Here is a 20,728-nt window from a genome sequence, read left to right as displayed (position 1 = left end):
TTTCTCTCTCCACGTCCCCTCCCCACGTATCACCCTCCCCCACGTATCACTCTAAATCTTTCTTCACTTTCAAATTTAGTCGTCGTAAGAAAAAAAAATATTTTATAATTCTCCATTGTTTTTAGCTCCTTTTTTCTTTTGTCTCATAACAGTTGTGAACTTTAGAATTCCGAGAAAGGTCTTCTGACCTCTAGTATAAGGAGACAGTTATTTAATACTATTTTTGTTTGTTTTTCTTTTTTACTGTTTTCTAGTTTAAGCACAAGCAAACAAACATAAAAAATTATAGATACAACCTTAGTTTTTTTTTCTTTAATTAGTTATTCCGATATGAATGACACCTTTCTAATTTAAAAATAACATAACTTGAACTTTTCATCTTATTATATAATTCACCCAAAAAAAATGATTTGTTTAAATTAGGTGTTATTGCAAAGAATTAGGAATTCTCTTTACGTCTCTCTCTATCTATCTCTTAATCCCTAATTTCAGTAATGTAAAGCAAAGGAAAAGAGAGCAGCAATTCCACCATTGACAGCCATTAAAAAGCTTTGAAGCTTTGAATTCGAATTTGGGTTTTGAAAAATCATTATTTGTTTGGATTGAGTGTTGTTGCAAACAACTTGGAAATATGGTTTGGAGTTTATATCTCAATTTTGAGAGGTTTTTGTGAAGATTAGACTTGATTTTGGCTGAATTTCAGATTGAAACTCGAAGAAGAAGAAGAAGACATGACATACATTATATTTACGAAATTGTAGTAACATTGTAGAAAAATTATATTTTGTTGTTTATATATATATATATTATTTAACTATTGTATGAAAGTTGAACAATATTGTATAAAAATTATATTTAAGTTGTATGATATTGTAGTTGTATATAACTGAGTAGAAATAATGTAAGAAAATTGTAGATAAGTTATATAATATATAATTAGTTGTATGAAATTTATTTTTTCCATGTATAAATCAGATACAAAATATACAAAAGACATATTGTATAAAATTTGTATTTAAGTGTACGATATTGTAATTGTATATAACTGAGTAGAAATAATATATGAAAATTGTAGATAAGTTGTATAACATATAATTAGTTGTATGAATTTGTTTTTACTATGTATAAATCAGATACAAAATATACAAAATACGTATTGTATAAATTTTGTATTTAAGTTCAAACAAGCTGATGGTTTTGTTTTCTTAGTACTGCCTAATATCCACTGATTTGGATTCATGATTTGACCAGTTTAATTACCAGACGGCGTAAAAACTCAATTTTGGTATTTATAGTGTAAAACACAAGCGAATTAAAGGTCCTCTGTAACAATAAATCTGTTCAATCCTGCTGATCTCATGGCCTTATACAAATGGGACTTAAATTAGGGGTGTGTATGATCTAGATAAAATCGAAAAGCAAAATTGAATGGAAACAATTAATTGGTTTATTGTTTGATTTCGGATAACTTTAATTTTTTTTCATTTTTGGAGTTTTTGGTTGTATATTTGGTTCTTCGAAAAATCAAATTACTCATAATATAAGTTTTCTATTGTTCTTTAGCATTTAAATATCTTATATCGTAAGAACGCTAGTGTTTCACAACTTTATATGGTCCTAAATATGTCTTTCTGCAGTATTTCTCTGTCTTCAAATTTTTTCATTTGCAAAATCTAACAGGTACTTGTTTGACTCAAAAGATGTTAGAATTTTTTGGAACAAATCAATCAAAGATGAAGGGGTAAATCATAGTCAAACTTAATTTATTCCACATCGAGAGATTTCATAATAATACATGTATAAGGGATGAAGAAAATACCAATGATCTCATTAAGATTCAATATCGCCTTCTTCCCCGGTCTTTGAGAAAAAGGGATTACAATTGCTTTTTCTCTAGGATACAAGGATGGAGCTTTTGCTTCATTTTCTCCCTTGGTAAAACATGGAGAAGCCCCCCCCCCCCTCTTGAAAGCTTTCCTGGGCTATATATATATTCGAAACCTCTTCACCCTCACTGTGACTTGGCGCGCTTGGGTCGGTGGTGCGTTCTGGTCGTGACTCTAGGTATTGCTCTTTTCGATGTGTCGGATATCTTGGAGGAGAAATGAAGCGGACTCTATTGACTTTCACTACCCGATTGCTAAAAAGGGGTCGTGGGCAACCTGGTCATGGCGATCAGATTTTGACCAATACAGTTAGTCCATCCGTTCGTTGGGGTCGTCCTTTGTCGATCTCGACGGACGGATCATGTTTGCAGCGTAGTCGAGAGGAATCTGACCGCCAATTTTCCATTTCTTAGTCGCATTCAGTGGATTTTTTGGTGGAGTGGAGGTGTTCTTTTGGTACTTGTGGACCGTTGCGATGGTTTCGGAATCGAAACGCCGGTTGGCAATGAAGCGTTGGTTCGTGTATGCCACCATTATGACACACGTTCCTAGGAAACTGAAATGTTTCGTGCCCCATCATATTCAAATGGCGACTCTTAGGTTTCGTGCTCGGGGAGTTTATGTCTCTTATAAATAGGGGAACTTGTCATTTGATTGATACACTTCATCATTCGTTTGAGAGTGTTCTTCAGATATTGCTTTTTCTGATACCTCGAATTCTTGCTTACCTCCTTGCTCACTGAAACCTTTCATCTTTTCTTCGTATCGTTTCTCTTGGAGAGTTTTCTGCTAAGAATGGCCGGCTATTCTTCTCGTGATAATCTCCCTACCGCTAATCCGGTACCAGAAAGTTCTGTTCAGATTACCAGAGAAATGGATGCGGTGGAGGAAGAGGAGGTTCCCTCAGTAGATGAGATTCTGCCTCACCCCGGGAGGGACGCGACTGACTTTAGTTTCGGCTGTGGAGTGGAGCCGGAACCCGTCGCTTCCGTTGTGAGAGAAAGGGGAATTGTAGATTTGAGGGAACGTTGGGAAATCCCCAATTTCGTCGAGATGCGACCGGCGGAGAGGGACGACATAATTCACTTCCACCGCCCCGGATATTGTGTGTTCTATGCCTACCCCTTCATTGTAGGGTACACACTTCCTCTTCCCATGTTGGTGGTAGATTTCTGCAGTTACTACGAGGCGTGCCCTGCTCAGCTTTCGCCTTATTTGTACAAGTTGTTTCTTATGCTGCTCAAGTATGCGGAACTTGCCGGTCGTGAGGTCACTTTGGGCCATATGCTTAGCATTTTTGCTCCACAACTAATTCGAGGTACGATGATTCACGCACGTCCTCGGGGATCGAGAGGTCTAGTGGTGAAGATGGACGACGAAACCAACCATCATTTCTATGAAAATTATTTTTATGTGCGGACCGAGCATATTGTGGCGGACCCGACGGAATTCCCCGAGAGATGGAACTTTGCCCATAAGTTTGAGTCTTTAATTAATGAAATGTTCGACCATTTTTTGCGGATGCTAAACTACTCTATTTTTCTGCAACTGAGAGATTGCCCCCACCGCCTGTTGACGGGATTCGTGAATGGGTGGAGACCATTCTTCCCCACACAGTGGGAATTCGCACCTGGTCGACTTTTCACGAGAGGTTTGGACGCAAGCCTCTTTAAGGTGAGATGACGTCCTTATCTACTATTTTTCCTCTCTTCTTTTTTTGTTTAGCTTCTTATGCATCGTTCATTGTTGTCCGGGAGGGTGCGGAGAGCAAGGGCCCCTCAGCTAGCCTTTCGCTAGCCGATCGCATCTGCTCGTCTTATCGTTGTATCCACTGTACGACCTTCGTCAACGGCTGCTTCGGTTGAATCTGTGGCCATGGCTACTCCAGCGAGGGCCGCTTCTCAGAATGAGGTCCCGACCAATATCGTCCGTCCTACGAACGAGTCATCGTCGACTAGAGAGAAAGAGGAGCCGTCGAAGAGACGGAGAGTAGAGTTTGAGACGGCACCCCCGACAGTGATTCGCCTGGACAACTCTCCCCCGATGAGCTCGGGAGAAGGTGTTACTGTGGCTCCTCCCGTAGGGGCAGAGCCAACTGTTGACATTGTTGGCGCCCATAATCAGCGATCAGAAACTCCACCCGCCGCCTTGGCTCAATCGGAAATCCCTGCTATTACTGATGATCAACACCTTGTCGTGGTAGAGAACCAGACCTCTGGCGCTGCTGTTTTGACTTCAGACATGCCCTCATCTTCCGCAGTGGATCATGCTCCTCCTTCAGTAGCAGAAAGGGAAAAAGGTGTGGTGGTTGACGAGTATGAATCTGAGTCAGACCTGGATCTTGATGATGTTAGGATGTTCGAGGAGGGCCCCACTCATTAAGTGGTTTATACGGGGGGCTCAGCCCATATTCTTCAGATCCCTTCAGGCGTTAACCTCTTGGTAGAAGGGGAGGATTTAGTGTCGCGGTTCAGCCTGTTATATTCAAAAGCTGAGTATGAGTCCTGTGAGCACGTGATTTTTGCCCAAAATATGATTATTCCCAAAATCCCAAACAAAATAATTTTTCTTTATTTTTTTACAATTTTTGTGCATTTTGGTGTCATTTTCTAATAATTGTTGCGTTCTATTTGCGCATGTTAATTCTTATAAAATACAAAAATATGCATTTTTGCATTTTAGGTTTTTGTTTTAGGTTTTGGTATCAATTAAGGCTTAATTTGTTTAGAACAAAACATGAAAATCACAAATTAGTGCATTTTTGCATTTTTTATGATTTTTACTGGAAATTCGTCATGAAATAGATTTCAAACAAGTTTAGAAATTAATTAGTCTTTGTTTTGAAATAACTAGGATTTAATGTTAGTTTTACATCTTTTTAAAAAAAAATTATTAGAAAATTTATAAAAATTGTAAAAGTAAGAAAAGAAAATAAAAAGAAAATAAGAGTAGGAAATTTGGTCTTAATAAAGACCCAAAATTTGGGCCAATTTGTTGGAAATTTTCAGGCCCAAACGCCCTAAACCCGTTCCAAACCAGTCCAGCCCAAGTCCCCAACCCGGTCCGGTCACTGGTAAGTTCAAACGACGTAGTTTCCCCAGCCTCAATCACGACCGTTGGATCTCATCAATCCAACGGTCCGGATCTAACTAGGATGTTTGGTATATGTCCGAAAACTCCCCCCCCCCTCCCCCATTTGCCTCATCTTCCTCACTCCACCTATCCTCACGAACCCTAATCCACGCCGCCATCAAATCCCTCGCCGGCGGTGAACGTCACCTGCACCGTTCAAGCCCAAAATTACACCACTCGTCCTCCTCATTCTCCTCTTTCCATTGCACCCACTGGTTCCCCTCGAATAAGGCCGGAGCTCATCGAATCTTCGACTGAAGTTTCCGGTCAGATCGCAAGTTTATCCAAACTAGCCCAAAATCACACCACACAATCCCCGGTCTTCCCTCAACAATAATCCATGTTTATTTTCCTTCAAATCTCTGCGAAACGGCTCGAATCTCAGATCTAAGAATTTCTGGCCAAAACCCTAAACCAAAATCTTTATGATTTCGAACCGTAGTATCCTTAACCATGTGTTCTCTGGTAAGAACACATGGTTAGGGATGTTACGCGTCAAAAATCTGAAAGGATTCGGACGTCAGTGACTTAGGCATAAATGGCATCCTTCGTGTAGACTGGTGGAACACACAATCAGCTCAGTTCATGTTATTAGAAGAAGAGGGTCCAAACAAACTACCAGATCAACACTAGTCAACACCCAAGGAACTCTCCCATGATCACTACCCAGCAAGCATGCTAACCCTGACTTCACAGCATTATGAGTCGAACTGAGTCATTTGGCTGTTTGGGGGGGGGGTATTTGCAAGGCTTCACGGTCAACAGCAACAAACCACTATCATTGTCCACCATAATCAACCGTTCATAATGATCGATTAGAAACACCGGCATTTATGTTGCTTCCGAATATAAAAACAACCCCAACACATTCAATAGAAAAAGAACCCAATAACAACACTTCATCAACAGAAAAAAAAACCAATAACGGTAACAAAGAAGGGTGGGAGAATATCAGAAACACAAATAATGTTTCGACTTTCGAGAAAACTAGTCCTCATTATTATCTGTTCTTTTCCAGTTTTCGCTTGTGTTTTATTCTATGAGAACACTACTGATTTGAGCGTTACAATTTGACTCCCAGGATTCCCCAAGGCTTTGGTCTAGTGGTGAGAATGCAACACATGATGCGTGTTGAAAACCCAACCACAGACAAAAGCTTGGCTTTTAAGTGGTTCTATACACCGAGTTTCAAACCTTGCGGCATTAGCCCTTAGGGTTTTCTCGTTATCGGAAAGAAAAAGAAGAGAAGAGTTGACTCCCAGGATCCCTGGGATTCTCAAGTCAAATATCTCTTTTCTCTTTTATCTCTACTCCATGAGAAACATTTTTTTATGAAGTTGGCTTCTTCCAACTTGAGATATTCACACTGAAGCCAGCACCGAAGACCAACACAAGAAAGGATCGACGTTCAGACAACTTCACAAAGATCTCTCAAGTCGGAGATTCAAATATAATCCAATGATCAACAGATCTTATTTCAAAATTCTGACTTAATATTATTGCATTCAGACAACTTCACCAAAATCTCTCGGGTTGATTAAGAGCCAATCCAGTCATCAACAATCTTATTGTTCAATCTAGCTCAGTATTATATTAATTGAAAATGTCATAAAAATACGATAACCAGATAGAGAAAAGATAGTTTGATAGAAAATATTTGGAATCAGAGAGAAAGAGAGATAAAGAGAGAAGAAACAGATGTTGTAGACAAAGAAAAAACTTTTAAGGCTGGCTAGCATTGTTCTTGTTATGTGAATACATTACATAGTGAGGAGAGGAAAGGGAAAGAAAAGGGATAATCTAATCCCGCCTAGACCCAAAACAACCAATTGTAGGGTTGCATAATGAATTGACGTTCGGGTTACTTATAAGTTCTCACAGCACTCTTCTAATGTATAACTACATCAGTTTTGATTATTCTTAACAGCATGAAAATTTACTTTATAAATGACGAGAATTGCACCAAAACAGGCATGAGCTGAATTGGAGAGTTCACATCAAAAAGGTACAAGGCCTTTGGCCAATTGTGTTCTTGCTTTTGGCCATAATTCTTATTTACCACTTTTTTAACACAGTTTTAAGATAAAACTGTTGGCCTAACTAATGACTCACATTTTAGTTATCAACCACAGAAACCTTGGATATCCTCATAGTAATGATTGACCAATATTGTACACAAATCATGTTTAAGCTAGTATCAAGTAAAAAAATTACATTAATTTACTTATTTGAAATAAAAGGAACTATATTGTAAGGAGTTACTTTTAACACCAATAATAGTTGACACAGGACACATGCGCCAAAAAAACAAAACACAAGTATGCCTGTTTAAGTCAATTTTTAGCGTAATATTTTTTGCAATCATATTCATGTCTAATTCTCAATTGTGTTAAGTATTGATGTTAGGAGTTCTTGAAATTTTTGATGTCTTGATAATGGTTAATTTGTTTCAAACAAAATTTATTCAAATAAACTAGTTAATGAACTTCTCCCCAAAAAAACTACACAATGCATCTTACATTAGTCTCATTACTATATTTCTATCATTTCAACTCTCTACGTCAAATTATTTAGAAAAGCTAAACGCTGCCTAAATCCCGAGATACTTGTCCTGCTTTCTAATTCATTCTAAAAGTCATTTCTGTTTCTCGAGATGTAAACTTGTTTTTCTTATACTACCATATAGTCCCTTTAAATATAGCATTGACAGAGTGGCATTATACCTATCTAATGCAGTTAAAGGTTTAAAACTATCATAGAGTTTGACTTTTTCCTTCATTTAAACATCATTCTCATACAAATAAATTTCAAATCATTCATAATCTCTAGCTGCAGAAAGTGGTAGTAAGTAGTAGATTATCATTGACTTACTACTGTTTGGAGGATACAGAAGCAGACCTACATGATCAGCTTTCCAATTCAATAGGCAAAGAATTATAGGTCATTTTCTAAGATTTTCTGGATCGTTGGTGCTAAAGGATCTTAGTGGTTAGCCTAAGCTCAGGCTCCTCAAGGTGGAATTCACGTCTTCACTTTGCTTCTTCTCATTCTCCGACTATTGAAGTCCACACGCCACTCTTCCCAGGGGCGTACGCAGTATTTCTCGTAAGCGGTGTCGATATTTAAAGAAATAGATGAAAAATCCAATATAATGCTATCATATACTAAAAAAATACAGTTCAAATCATATTAATAAAGTACATTACTATAACTCTCCTCAGTGAGTGTTTATTTACTCTTTTGGAATGGACTTATAATATTCCAATTGAAAACAGTACTTCTTTTTGTAGGTAAGAACCAAACATAATCACTAAAAGACTATTCATTTGTTTTTATATCAATTTCATTGCCAAAAAAAAGAAAAAAAAGGATAGCAAGATAACTTACCATAGAAATAGTTGCAAGCAACACCCAAAATCCCCAAAATTGCAAATTGCGGTGATTTTTTTGTTGGGGTCTTAAATTTGATGAAATAATTACATTCCAAAAGACATTGAAATCAATAATTCTTTGCTTTTGTTTGACACTTAGACCCTAGACCCAACAGCCAACAATGCTCAAACGTTCAAAAACAAAACAGACGTAGCCACTTGGTTCGAACCCGCAACGTCTCACTAGTATTTATTTCAGGCAATTGACTGTCTGAGCTAAGCCTTCGTGTGTGAAGAGCAGCGTCATTTCAATTTATTTATTAGTTATGTTATTTTTGCTACTAATCAAATAATCTATATTTAGAAAAAATTTCCGCCGAAGCAGTGTCGGATGACACCGCTTAAGCTAAGGTGGCTCCGCCCCTGAGTCTCTTCCTATTCGCGAAGCAGCGCAGTTTTGCTTTCATTGCTGAAAAAAGTTCTTTTAAGCAGAAAAACTAATACTTCCCTTATTTCTAGAGCCATAGGATATATTATTAGAACAATAGCCTTCATAAAAAGCTGTTATTGTGTTACCCTCTTGTAGGAGAGTGATTCCTTAGTGTTTTGCTAATGTTCAATTTCTCTTGGTCCAAAAGTACTAAAGGTAAATGAATTAGCATCCATATCAAATTAAAAGTAATGCATTTGCACAAATAAAAAGCAAGCATTAAGCCACAATCAACACACCAGAATCTCAAACGAGTAGCTGTGAAATAAATGCATTGGTAACCTGCATGAATTTACTAATCGACTTATAGTGAAGAACACATGTTAAAACAATGATTGAGAAGTAAAATAAAACAATAAAAATACGGAATAGTTTACTGAATTTGAATTCTTCATCGTATAATCTTCAGTCGTGTAAGTTGTCTTAACTGACAGAAAATGGGCACATTTTGTAAGTCGATCAATTATCACCCTGATGGAGTCAAACTTATGATAAGAGCGAGGTAATCCAATAATGAAGTCCATATTAATCACCTCCCATTTCCTGGTCGGAATCTCTATATTATGAAGCAATCCACTGGGTTTCTGATGTTCGATCTTTACTTGTTGACAATTAGGACACTGGCTACAAATTTTGCAATAAACTTCTTCATGTTATCCCACACATACTACTCTTTAACATCATGATACATCTTTGTCGAGTCGGGATGGATGGAATATCGGGATTGATGAATCTCATTCATAATCTTCTCTCGCAACCTTGCCACATTAGGCACACATAATCGGCCCTGGTATCTAAATTCCCCATTTCCTCCGATCTCAAAAACCGTAATTTTACACTGCTGAATGCTCTCGCTCAATCGTACTAACATAGGATCTTCATATTGCCGTGCTTTTACCTCGGCTACCAAAGATGATTCTGATGTATTCTGTACAGCAACACCTCTATCATCAGAGTCTAACAATCTCATTCTCATATTGCCTAGCTGATGAAGCTCTTTTGTCAACCCTTATCTACCTGCCTCAATATGTACTAACCTTCCCATTGACTTACGACTGAGAGTGTCTACCACAACATTGGCTTTACTAGGATGGTACAATATCTTGGCATCGTAATCTTTCAATAATTCAAGCCATCTACGATGCCTCAAATTCAACTCCTTGTGCTTGAAGATGTATTGTAAACTCTTGTGATCTGTGTAGATGTCAACATGGACGACGTATAAGTAGTGTCGCCATATCTTTAAAACATATATTACTGCAGCCAATTCCAAATCATGGGTCGGGTAATTCTTTTCATGCTTCTTCAATTGTTTTGATGCATAAGCAATCACTTTCCCACGTTGCATCAATACGCACCCCAAACCTATACCTAAGGCATCACAATATACCACATAACCTTCTATTCTTTCAGGGATAGTGAGCACTGGTGCGGATGTCAATCGATTCTTCAGCTCCTGAAAACTACGTTCACAAGCGTCAGAACACTAGAACTTGGTAGCTTTCTATGTTAACTTAGTCAATGGTGCTGATATAGAGGAAAATCCTTCTATTAATCGCCTATAATATCCTGCTACCCCAGGAAGCTGTGGACTTCTGATGGTGTTATAGGTCTCGGTCAATTCTTTACTGCATCGATCTTCTGAGTGTCGACACTAATACCTTGTCAGATATCACATGGCCAAGGAATGCTACTTAGTTCATCCAACATTCACATTTGGAGAGCTTAGCATATAACTTACGATCCTGAAGCATCTGTAATACTATCCGCAAGTGGCCGGCATGTTCCGCCTCCAAACGAGAATACACCAGAATGTCATCAATGAATACAATCACGAACACATCAAGATAGGGCCTGAATAAAGTATTCATGAGATCCATAAAAGCTGCTGGGGAATTTGTTAGCCCGAACGACATCACCAAGAACTCAAAGTGCCCATATCTTGTCTGGAAGGCCGTCTTTGGAATATCCTTCTCCTTAACCCTCACCTGATGATACCCTGAATGTAAGTCAATCTTGGAGAAATACTTGGCACCCTGGAGTTGGTCAAACAGGTCGTCAATCCTTAGAAGTGTATACTTATTCTTTATAGTAAACTTATTCAACTTTCGATAATCGATACACATCCTTAAGGACCCGTCTTTCTTCCACATGAACAAAACCGGAACACCTCAAGGTAAAGTGCTAGGCCTTATGAAGCCCTTATCCAGCAAGTCCTTCAACTGCGCCTTCAACTCTCGCAACTCTACCTGGGCCATTCTGTATGGAGGGATAGAGATCGGTTGAGTGTCAGGAAACACATCAATGCTAAACTCAATCTCCCTTTCAGGAGGAAGGCCTGGGAGTTCATCTGGGAAAACATCTGGAAATTCATTGACCATGGGATTGATTGTAGAGTAGGTGGTTTCTCCTCCGCATCCCTAACGCGAAAAAGATGATAAATGTAACCTTTTGAGATCATTTTCCTTGCCTTAAGATAGGAAATAAACCTACCTTTCGGTGTAGCAATGTTCCCCATCCATTCATTGATGGGTTCACTATGAAACTGAAACCTAACCATCTTCATACGACATTCAACATTTGCATAGCATGAGGGCAACTAATCCATTCTCATTATCGCATCGAAATCAACCATTTCTAACTTAAATAATTTTGCTGAGGTTTGACGACTAAAAATCATCACAGTGCAACCTCTATATACCCTTCTAGTAATCACAGAATCTCCTATCGGAGTAGATACTGCAAGGGGTTTACTTATCAATTCAGGTTCAACGCCAAACTTATTGGCCACAAAGGGTGTAACATATGATAATGTAGATTCCGGACCAATCGAGCATATACATCATAAGAAAACATAGACAATATACCTGTAACAACATCTGGAGATGACTTGAGATCTTGTCAACCTACTAGAGCATACGCTCAATTTTGAGCACCACTCGAACTTAGCACTGCACCTCTACCTCTACCATGACATGTCGAATGCTGAAAACCCTGTGCTGGAGGTCGAACTAATAAGGAAGAACCAAACACAGATCCAGTTGGCTGAGCCATACCACCACCTCCTCTGTTAGGACAATCCCGCATCATATGACCAGGATGTCCGCAAGAATAGCACGCATAAGAACCTCGATGGCACAGTCCAAAATAGGCCTTGCCGCACTGATCACAATGTGGTGTTGGGGGTCTCATCTGACTAGTATCCCTATGATGTTGCAAGCCTGATGCCCGCAAACTCTGACCTGGACAAGAATAGGTAAATCGATCATATCGAGGCCTCTAAAACTGTGGAGGAGCACTAGCTACAGGTCGCGCTAAACTCCTCAAAGACTGGGGCCTGATGCTGCCTTTGAAGTCATCAGAATACCCTGCAAATATCGCCCTCTTATGTTGGCCCCTATGCTTCTCCCTATCTGCCCTCTGCTAGCGCTTACGATCCTCTAGGGTCTGGGCATAAGCTTGAATACAGGAAATATCCATGCCCTCTACCAAGGAGGCTATCGTGCACTCATTTATCAGATGTGGTCCCAACCCGTTCACGAATAGATGCACCCTATCACTCATCTCGGCCACCGTATGTGGAGCATAACTTGCTAAAGAATCAAACTGTATATTATACTCGCGCACACTCATATTACCTTGTCGAAGGTTGAAGAACATATTAGCTCTAGCTCGTCGTATCTTAACTAGCAAATAGTGACGAAGAAAGGCTTCAAAAAATTACTTCCACATAGTTGGAGTAGCGTTCGGACCCCTATATCTCTCCCAACTATCATACTAGAAAACCGCTAAATCCCATAACCAATAAGAAGCCAACTCTACTGCCTCTGTATCACTAGCATGCATAACCTGCAGTGTATGATGAACCTAATCAATAAAATTATGCGCGTCCTCCTTAGGGTCTAATCCGATAAACACCGAAGGGTCTAGATTAATAAAATCAAGAACTCTCATACTAGCCGGTTTATCAACAACACCAGTATTCGTCGTCTGAGCCTGAGCGGCTACCAAGCTAGTCAACAACCGTATTGCACTCCGCTTATCCTGGTCTGTAGTGCCAGCCGGCAGAACTGGTGGTGTTGGGTGCCTCCTAATATCCTCTGGAGGAGACAAAGTAGATTAGGTATGAGACGACATCTCACTTTGAGCCTCATTTTGGCCTGCTCTGGCTTGAGGCACCTGACTGGTACCCTTTCCCGCAGTTGTATCAAGCTTTATACAAATCGCTTGCTTCTTAGTCGAAGGCATCTTTGAAATAAAACAAGGTGAATATTAAAGACGAACACTTATGACTCAACTCTACGAACGATCTAGATTCAGGAAGAAGGTAACCCTAGATGTCATGTAGCCTCCTGATTATAAATGTGACGCGCTACACATCCATAATCAAGACTCTACTAGACACGGCTCATAAATAACTCCTAGGACAGACTTGCTCTAATACCAAGTTTGTCATGACCCAAACAGGAGGGCTATGACTAGCACCCGACCATACTTGTCGAGCACCAACATACATTTTATCTAACCTTCTTTATTATCTTTTATGGTCGACGAGATTAATATAAATAGTAGACATGAATCATGGACAACCAATAATGAAAGATGATAGCATGAACATACATAACATGGGATGACTAAACAATCAAGAGACTACATATAAGGTACGAGCTACCACGCTACCATGAAAGACTATACAACAAAAATCAGCCGAGCATACCAAACTATACATGAGTCGACACCTATCTATGAGCATATAAAGGAACATAAGTGCTGCAATATTGCCGGAACAGGGCCCCGACATACCCATAATGTCTATAACAAAAATGTATACTAAGACCATGGCAAGTCCGGAGAAGGGATCTCGCCAATAACCGCTGAACTGGGTAGCCTACTGTGGTGGGGGAACTATGTCTACCTATCTATTAGGACCTGGAGCACGACATGTAGCGTCCACAAATAAAAAGGACGTCGGTACGAATAAAGTACTGAGTATGAAAGGCAGGAAAGCATAAGTATGAACAATAATGTTAATAGGGATAGAAAATATACAACCTATAACATCTGGGTACCTCTGAGGGCTACTGACATGAAATGCATGATACATACATATGTATACATAAACTTTTAAAACATATGCATCTATGGACATCATCATCATTATATCATACCCGGCCGTAATAGGCTAGGTAAAAATGTACCCGACCATCATAAGGCTCGGTAGAATCGTACCCGGTCATGTGGAGCTCGATAAAACCCAACTAATCAGTGGTTGCACAATAGGTGTCGTACCTGGCCGACTATAGCGTAGCTCAGTAGAGTAAAATAGATACATATATATAATGCATGCTCGACTCATAGAATCACTTTCTAAACCATTCGGAGTGACGTAAGGTCGGTATCCTCCGTACTCGTTTTAGGACTAACTCTTCATCATTAATCTTGTAAGAATTAGGAAGTATCAACAACATTGATAACATAAGAATAAGAGAAGCAAAATCAATATCAATCATTCCATAAGAAGGGAAACAATGTAAGTATTGCTAGCTTCTAAGAGTGGAGTATCTTTGGAAGCTCGTTCATTACATTATGTACAATCGGAGTCGTGCAAAAGAAGGAAAGGGATAGCCTCGCATACCTTGTATATACTTCCCAACCTCAAGTTATGCAATTTCACAACTTCTTAGTCTACAATAAGAGAAATGACATTATCGTTATCGTTTAGGAGTCGTAACTATTATGTATCGAACACAACCTATTTTACAAGGAAATAGACAACATCTCCCCTATTTATATGACTTCCCACAAGTCAAAACAATCACCAAACATCCAATAACATCAATAATAATTATATTGAGCCTCCCAAAACAATCCACCAACCAACAATACTACTACCAAGCCTTTCGATATATATTTCACAAGTTCTAACTTCAACAACTTAGCCGCAACTTGGATAATCTTAAATAAATATAGAGTAATAGGTTCCTTACCTTTAAACAGAAAGAACAACTCCAATTTGATATTAACTCTGCACGAAATATCCCTCCAATGCTGCCGCAAGAACAAAGAAGCGAAACTAGCAATCAATTAGGGTTTTTCGGCACTAGAATCACTTTAGAAGACGTGAAATCACCTAGGGTTTATATTAAAAACTTGATGGAGTATTTATAGAACATAAACCCCTTTAAATAACCTCCCACGTGAGCTGGAACAACAAAAAAATGAGCAACAACAAGAATAACAAGAAACTTACTAGCACCACGGGATTCCCGACACTTGATTTGTGTTGTTTGCCCTTTGTTTGGGTCTTGGATCATGAGAGAAACTTGAAAGGATGTTTTTAGGGTTCTAAGGTCTGAATATACTAAAAAAATGACTTAAAACGGGTTGTAGTATATATATATATATATCCAAATGTCTTAAACTGCCTAAGTGGGCCCTATAGAGAGGTGCTTGGCGCAGTCTCCTGAAAACGCGAGTATCTCTCTACTCTGAGATCGTATCGACAAACGATTTAATGTGTTGGAAACTAGACTCATATATATTCAATTTAGTGGGTACATCACCCCGTAATTCCAAGTAAATTAGGAGAAAATCTTAGTTATATTTGACCTAATGTTTAAGTAAAATTATGAACCTAAGTTGCGACAACTTTTGTCGACTTTTATTTTATAACTCGTTTGACTTCAAGACTTATGATATGGATATTATATGATTCAAATACCTTAAAACATGACCTCTTGAGTATATTAAGCATCTCTAGGTTTACTCAAAAATACGGTTTACAACATGCTTGATTCGTTTAACTTCTAATACTTGTTAACCATCCTTATACACCCTTGTATCATACAAGACCAATAGGATTAACTTCTTATCATCTTAAAGATAATCTCTTCATGGATTTACGTCGACTACCTTTTGGCATGAACTAACATACGTGAATATGGGTTGTAACAAATTGAGTGGTGAGGTTTGACGGATTATGTTTCCAGTAGGGTGATTTCATACTTGAAGGCCCAGCGGATAGTTGGGAAGGGTTGTCTTTCTTATTTGGCCTTTGTGAGGGATGTCGGTGCAGATACTCCTAGTATTGATTCAGTCCCAATAGTGAAGGACTTCCTGGATGTGTTTCCTGCAGACCTGCCTGGCATGCCATCGGATGGGGATATTGAATTTGGTATTAATTTGGTGTCGGGCACTCATCCCATTTCTAATCCACTGTATCATATGGAATCGGCAGAGTTGAAGGAATTGAAGAAGCAACTTCAGGAACTCCTTGATAAAGGGTTTATTCGGCCTAGGGTGTCACCGTGGGGTGCACATATTCTATTTGTGAAGAAGGATGGCACTATGAGGATGTGCATTGATTACAGGCAGTTGAACAAAGTAACGATCAAGAAGAAGTATATTTTGCCTTATATTGATGATTTATTTGATCAGCTTCAGGGAGCGAGAGTGTTCTCCAAGATTGATCTCCAGTTAGGGTATCACTAGTTGAAGATTAGAGACTCGGACATTCATAAGACAACTTTCTGGACCTAATATGGTCATTATGAGTTCCTTGTGATGTCTTTTGGGCTGACCAATGCCCCAGCAGCATTCATGCATTTGATGAATAATATACTAGCGTAGTGAGCACGTTGAGCATTTGAGAGTTTTATTGCATCGGATGAGGGAGGGGAAGCTTTATGCAAAGTTCTCTAAGTGTGATTTTTGGCTCAGTTCAGTGGCATTCTTTGGGAATGTGGTGTCTAGTGAGGGTATTCAGATTGATCCAAAAAAGATAGAGCGGTTCAAAGTTGGCCAAGATCATCCTCAACCATAGAGATTCGCAGGTTTCTTGGTTTTGGGGGTTATTACTGTCGGTTCATTCAGGTATTTTCATATATAGAATCACCCTTGACCAAGTTGTCTCAAAAGGGTGCTCCTTTCAGGTGGTCGGATGAGTGTGAGGCGAGCTTTTAGAATCTCAAGACTGCCTTAACCACAACTCTAGTGTTAGTTTTTCCATCAGCTTCAGGTTGTTATATGGTATATTGTGATACTTTTAGAGTTGGAATTGGTTGTGTGTTGATGTAGGAGGGTAGAGTGATTGCTTATGCTTATAGTCAATTGAAGCCCCATGAGAAGAACTACCTTGTTCATGATTTGGAGTTGGCTACCATTGTTCACGCATTGAATATTTGGAGGCATTATCTTTATGGTATGTGTTGTGAGGTATTTACTGATAACCATTGGCTCCATCACTTGTTCAAGAAGAAGGACCTCAATTTGAGGCAGTGGAGGTGGTTGGAGCTGTTAAAGGACTATGATATTACTATCTTGTACCATCCGAGGAAGGCCAATGTAGTGGTCGATGCCTTGAGTAGGAAGGCAGTAAGTATGGGCAGTTTGGCATATATTCCTGTTGGGGAGAGGCCTCTTGCAGTTGATGTTCAGGCCTTGACCAATCGGTTTATGAGGTTCGATATTTCGGATCCCAGTCTAATCTTGGCTTGTGTGGTTTCTTGGTCTTCCTTGCTTGATCGTATCCGAGAGTGCCAGTATGATGATCCTCATTTGCTTGCCCTCAAGGATAGAGTTCAGCACGGCGATTCTAGGGATGTGACGATTGGTGATGATCGGGTATTGAGGATGTATGGCTAGATATGTGTGCCCAATATAGATGGGTATCGGAAGTTGATTCTTGATGAGGCCCATAGCTCGCGGTATTCCATCCATTCGGGTGTTGCGAAGATGTACCAAGATTTGAGACACCACTATTGGTGGATGAGAATGAAGAAAGATATAGTGGGATTTGTATCTTGGTATCTCAATTGTCAGCAGGTGAAATATGAGCATCAGAGACCGAGAGGCTTGCTTCAGCAGATTGATATTCCAGAGTGGAAGTGGGAGCGGATCACCATGGATTTTGTAGTTGGACTTGTCGTGCCCCTTTTTTCCTTCACAGAATCGGGTTCATGACATTTGGTTGGGACAACTTTTTCCTTTTGGAAAGGGGGTTGCATTTTGGAGAGTCACCACCTAACAATTTTAAGGTGTGTTAGGGCACCTATAGGGTTCATTCATAACTACGTTTGGTAACGAGAGACAGGGTAAGGGCTTGAAATCATCCTAAGGGGAAAGTGTTAGGCACCCCTCTGGATCCACTAGTGTGGTTCCCGGCCAAACAGTTTTTGTGAATTGTACAATTAGCAAATAAACAAGTATGACTCAAACAGTAGGGGATTTAAGTTTAAATACACAAGTGTTTGAAAAACAACTAGTGAAAGGCGAAAGTTTGAAAGAGTTACAATCTAAGCATGCTTATGAATGTAAAAGGGGGTGTCCTAGGTTTGTTTGTAATATGGATCACATCAATGCATTACCCGGTATGACACTCCTCAAAGAGGGGCTACACGTGGTATTAACGCACCGGTCATCATATCCATATCTACCAATTCCTGCCCCGTGAAGGTAATTAAAGTGAGGGTTGGTCTCGACCCCTATTGCATGTTGTTACCCGTCCCTTCCTATCGGTCCTGGAGGAATTTAGGACTCCTATCCTAAAAAGCGAAAGGTTCTAGGTGGACCCTCAGGTTTAAAGGCAAAATAATAGGCGTCAAATAAGAACACATAAGACTGCATTTAGGGGGAAAAACACAGAAACAGATAGAAAGCTCAGATACACCTCCACAAGTAATGCACATAGACAACATGACTCATACACAATTAATGTACGAATTCATATCTTAAACATGGTATCTAAGTGATAATAGCATAGCTAGATCTATTATACGACTCAGAAAGAAGTCTGAATCAAGCTTGCCTACTGTTTTTAATCTTGTTAATCATTAAGCAGTACACACAAAGAGCAGTTTCCAGTTTTATAAGAGATTGGATACCTAAGGATTGCTTATGCATTTATCAGAACTATCAAAAGTTTAGAAGTCATTTTTTCCTAAGAGAATGTTGTTTTAGGTGTTATAAAATGCGGATTATTACCAGTTTATTGTAAATAGGATAATCAAATGTGAAGCTATTTTTACCTCTTTTATAATCAGTAGTTTACACTAAGTGTGAATGCAAGTGCGAATGAGATCCTAAAACATGGTATCTAAGATGCATGTATAAAGCTCATGATGGTTTATATGCAGAATTTCTAAAGCAAGGTTTCTAAATGCACGACAGGATATCTAAATGCAGAAAAAGGTTACGACATTATAAAGCATGCCTCAAGTGTGGAAGAGTAGCAATCTTTGTTTTAATGACCCCTTTATCCTAAAGTAGGATTTTTGAGTGATAAGAATGTCAAAAATGAGATGCTAAAATAGCATACATGAGACCTAAGAGCATAATTTCTACTGCACATACAGGAAATATATACCTAAAGCATGGCTTCTACCCCTTTTGATATCTATAACATGCATAGCTACCCCCCCACATTTCACTATCCAAACCCCAACGTTCGTTTACAAATTATTACAGACCATGTGAATGCATTACATGAGAAAAGTAAAAATTATACTATACAGAGTCTGAAATAGGTCCAGACTTGTCAACACCTAATTTGGACTTCCTCCCTGAGTTATGTAATAAACTACCTCAGGTGCCAAGATTGTTTCATAGTCTTTCTCACATCTAGGTGTGTCAGAGTTCCTTGAGGACCTTAAGGGATCCCGGGCAGTGCTCACACCCAGATTTCATAGCCAAGACAGAGTAAGTGCAGTGTGGAAAAGGCCAGCTTTTATGTGTCCAAGTTCATAGGGAGCTCAAGGGTCCCAAGGCAAGGCTCACACAAAAGGGCAGAACCTAGTGGTCTAAGAGTATATGTGGGAGTGATTGTCATGGTTTCAAAAAAAAGGGTTGAATTGGAAAACAGTTTTGAAACAACATGTTTGAAATAAGTTTGCAAAAACAACAGAACGGTTCTGAAAAGGAGAAGGGAATAGAAGTAATAATAACTTGGAACAAGCCAGCACACACATAACAAACTCAAAGTGTAGTATCATTTCAACATTCACAAGTAGGGAAGTAAGGGGTTGGGGACATAGAGAGCTCAAATCAGAAATACATAGACATGGATGAGAAGAGAAGCATATAGATCAGCAAGCACAAAGCACAAGTAGGAACTGACTGGCCTACAAACTACTACTTCAAATGGTTAACAAGGGAATCATGCTCGAAATTAGGATAATAATAGGCAATCAGACATAGAGACAGGACAGGGGTTTATTATACATAATTGATCATGCCACTTAGTACTAATCAAGTACATTAGAGGATTATGATACTAACATGGCATACTAGTTGAGGGAGATAAACAAGAACTTAAGTAGACATGTCGATTACACTTGAACAAGAGATGGCAAAACTCAAGCATGCTGAATAAAGCAGTAAATATGAAGGGCAATTAAACACATGAGCCATTAAGTCAATGCAGAAGGAGACATGGACTAACAACCATGGAGCACATAGAGTTGAGTTTCAAAGTTGAACTAGGAACATACCAGTTAAGGAAGCAAAGTGCAGAAAAAGCAAGAGGGGTTCCACAGTCTAGCCTTCGCTTGTAGCCGGCTAGATAAGTAGTTAGCACAAGCAGCAGAGAGAGAAGAGAGACTTGAGAGTGTGTGTGTGTGTGTGTGTGTATTCTAAATTGTGTTTGTATGTTAAGACTATAGAAGTGATCATTTATATAGTAGTTTGAAAACTGGTTAAAATAAGGCAAGAATCAATTCTTTAGTAATTATAGAACTCAACATAGAAAATTGGTTCGAATCTCCATTTGATTAAGGGAGTCGGTGTGAATGGTAAAAGGTAGGTGACAAATAAGGAAAGAAATCATACACGGCTGGAGTATAGCAAATAAGGAA

Source organism: Nicotiana tabacum, chromosome 5 (assembly GCF_000715075.1).
Source record: "Nicotiana tabacum cultivar K326 chromosome 5, ASM71507v2, whole genome shotgun sequence".
Lineage (NCBI taxonomy): Eukaryota > Viridiplantae > Streptophyta > Magnoliopsida > Solanales > Solanaceae > Nicotiana > Nicotiana tabacum.
The sequence above is the reverse complement of the archived record's forward strand: the minus strand, read 5'-3'. Positions refer to the sequence as shown.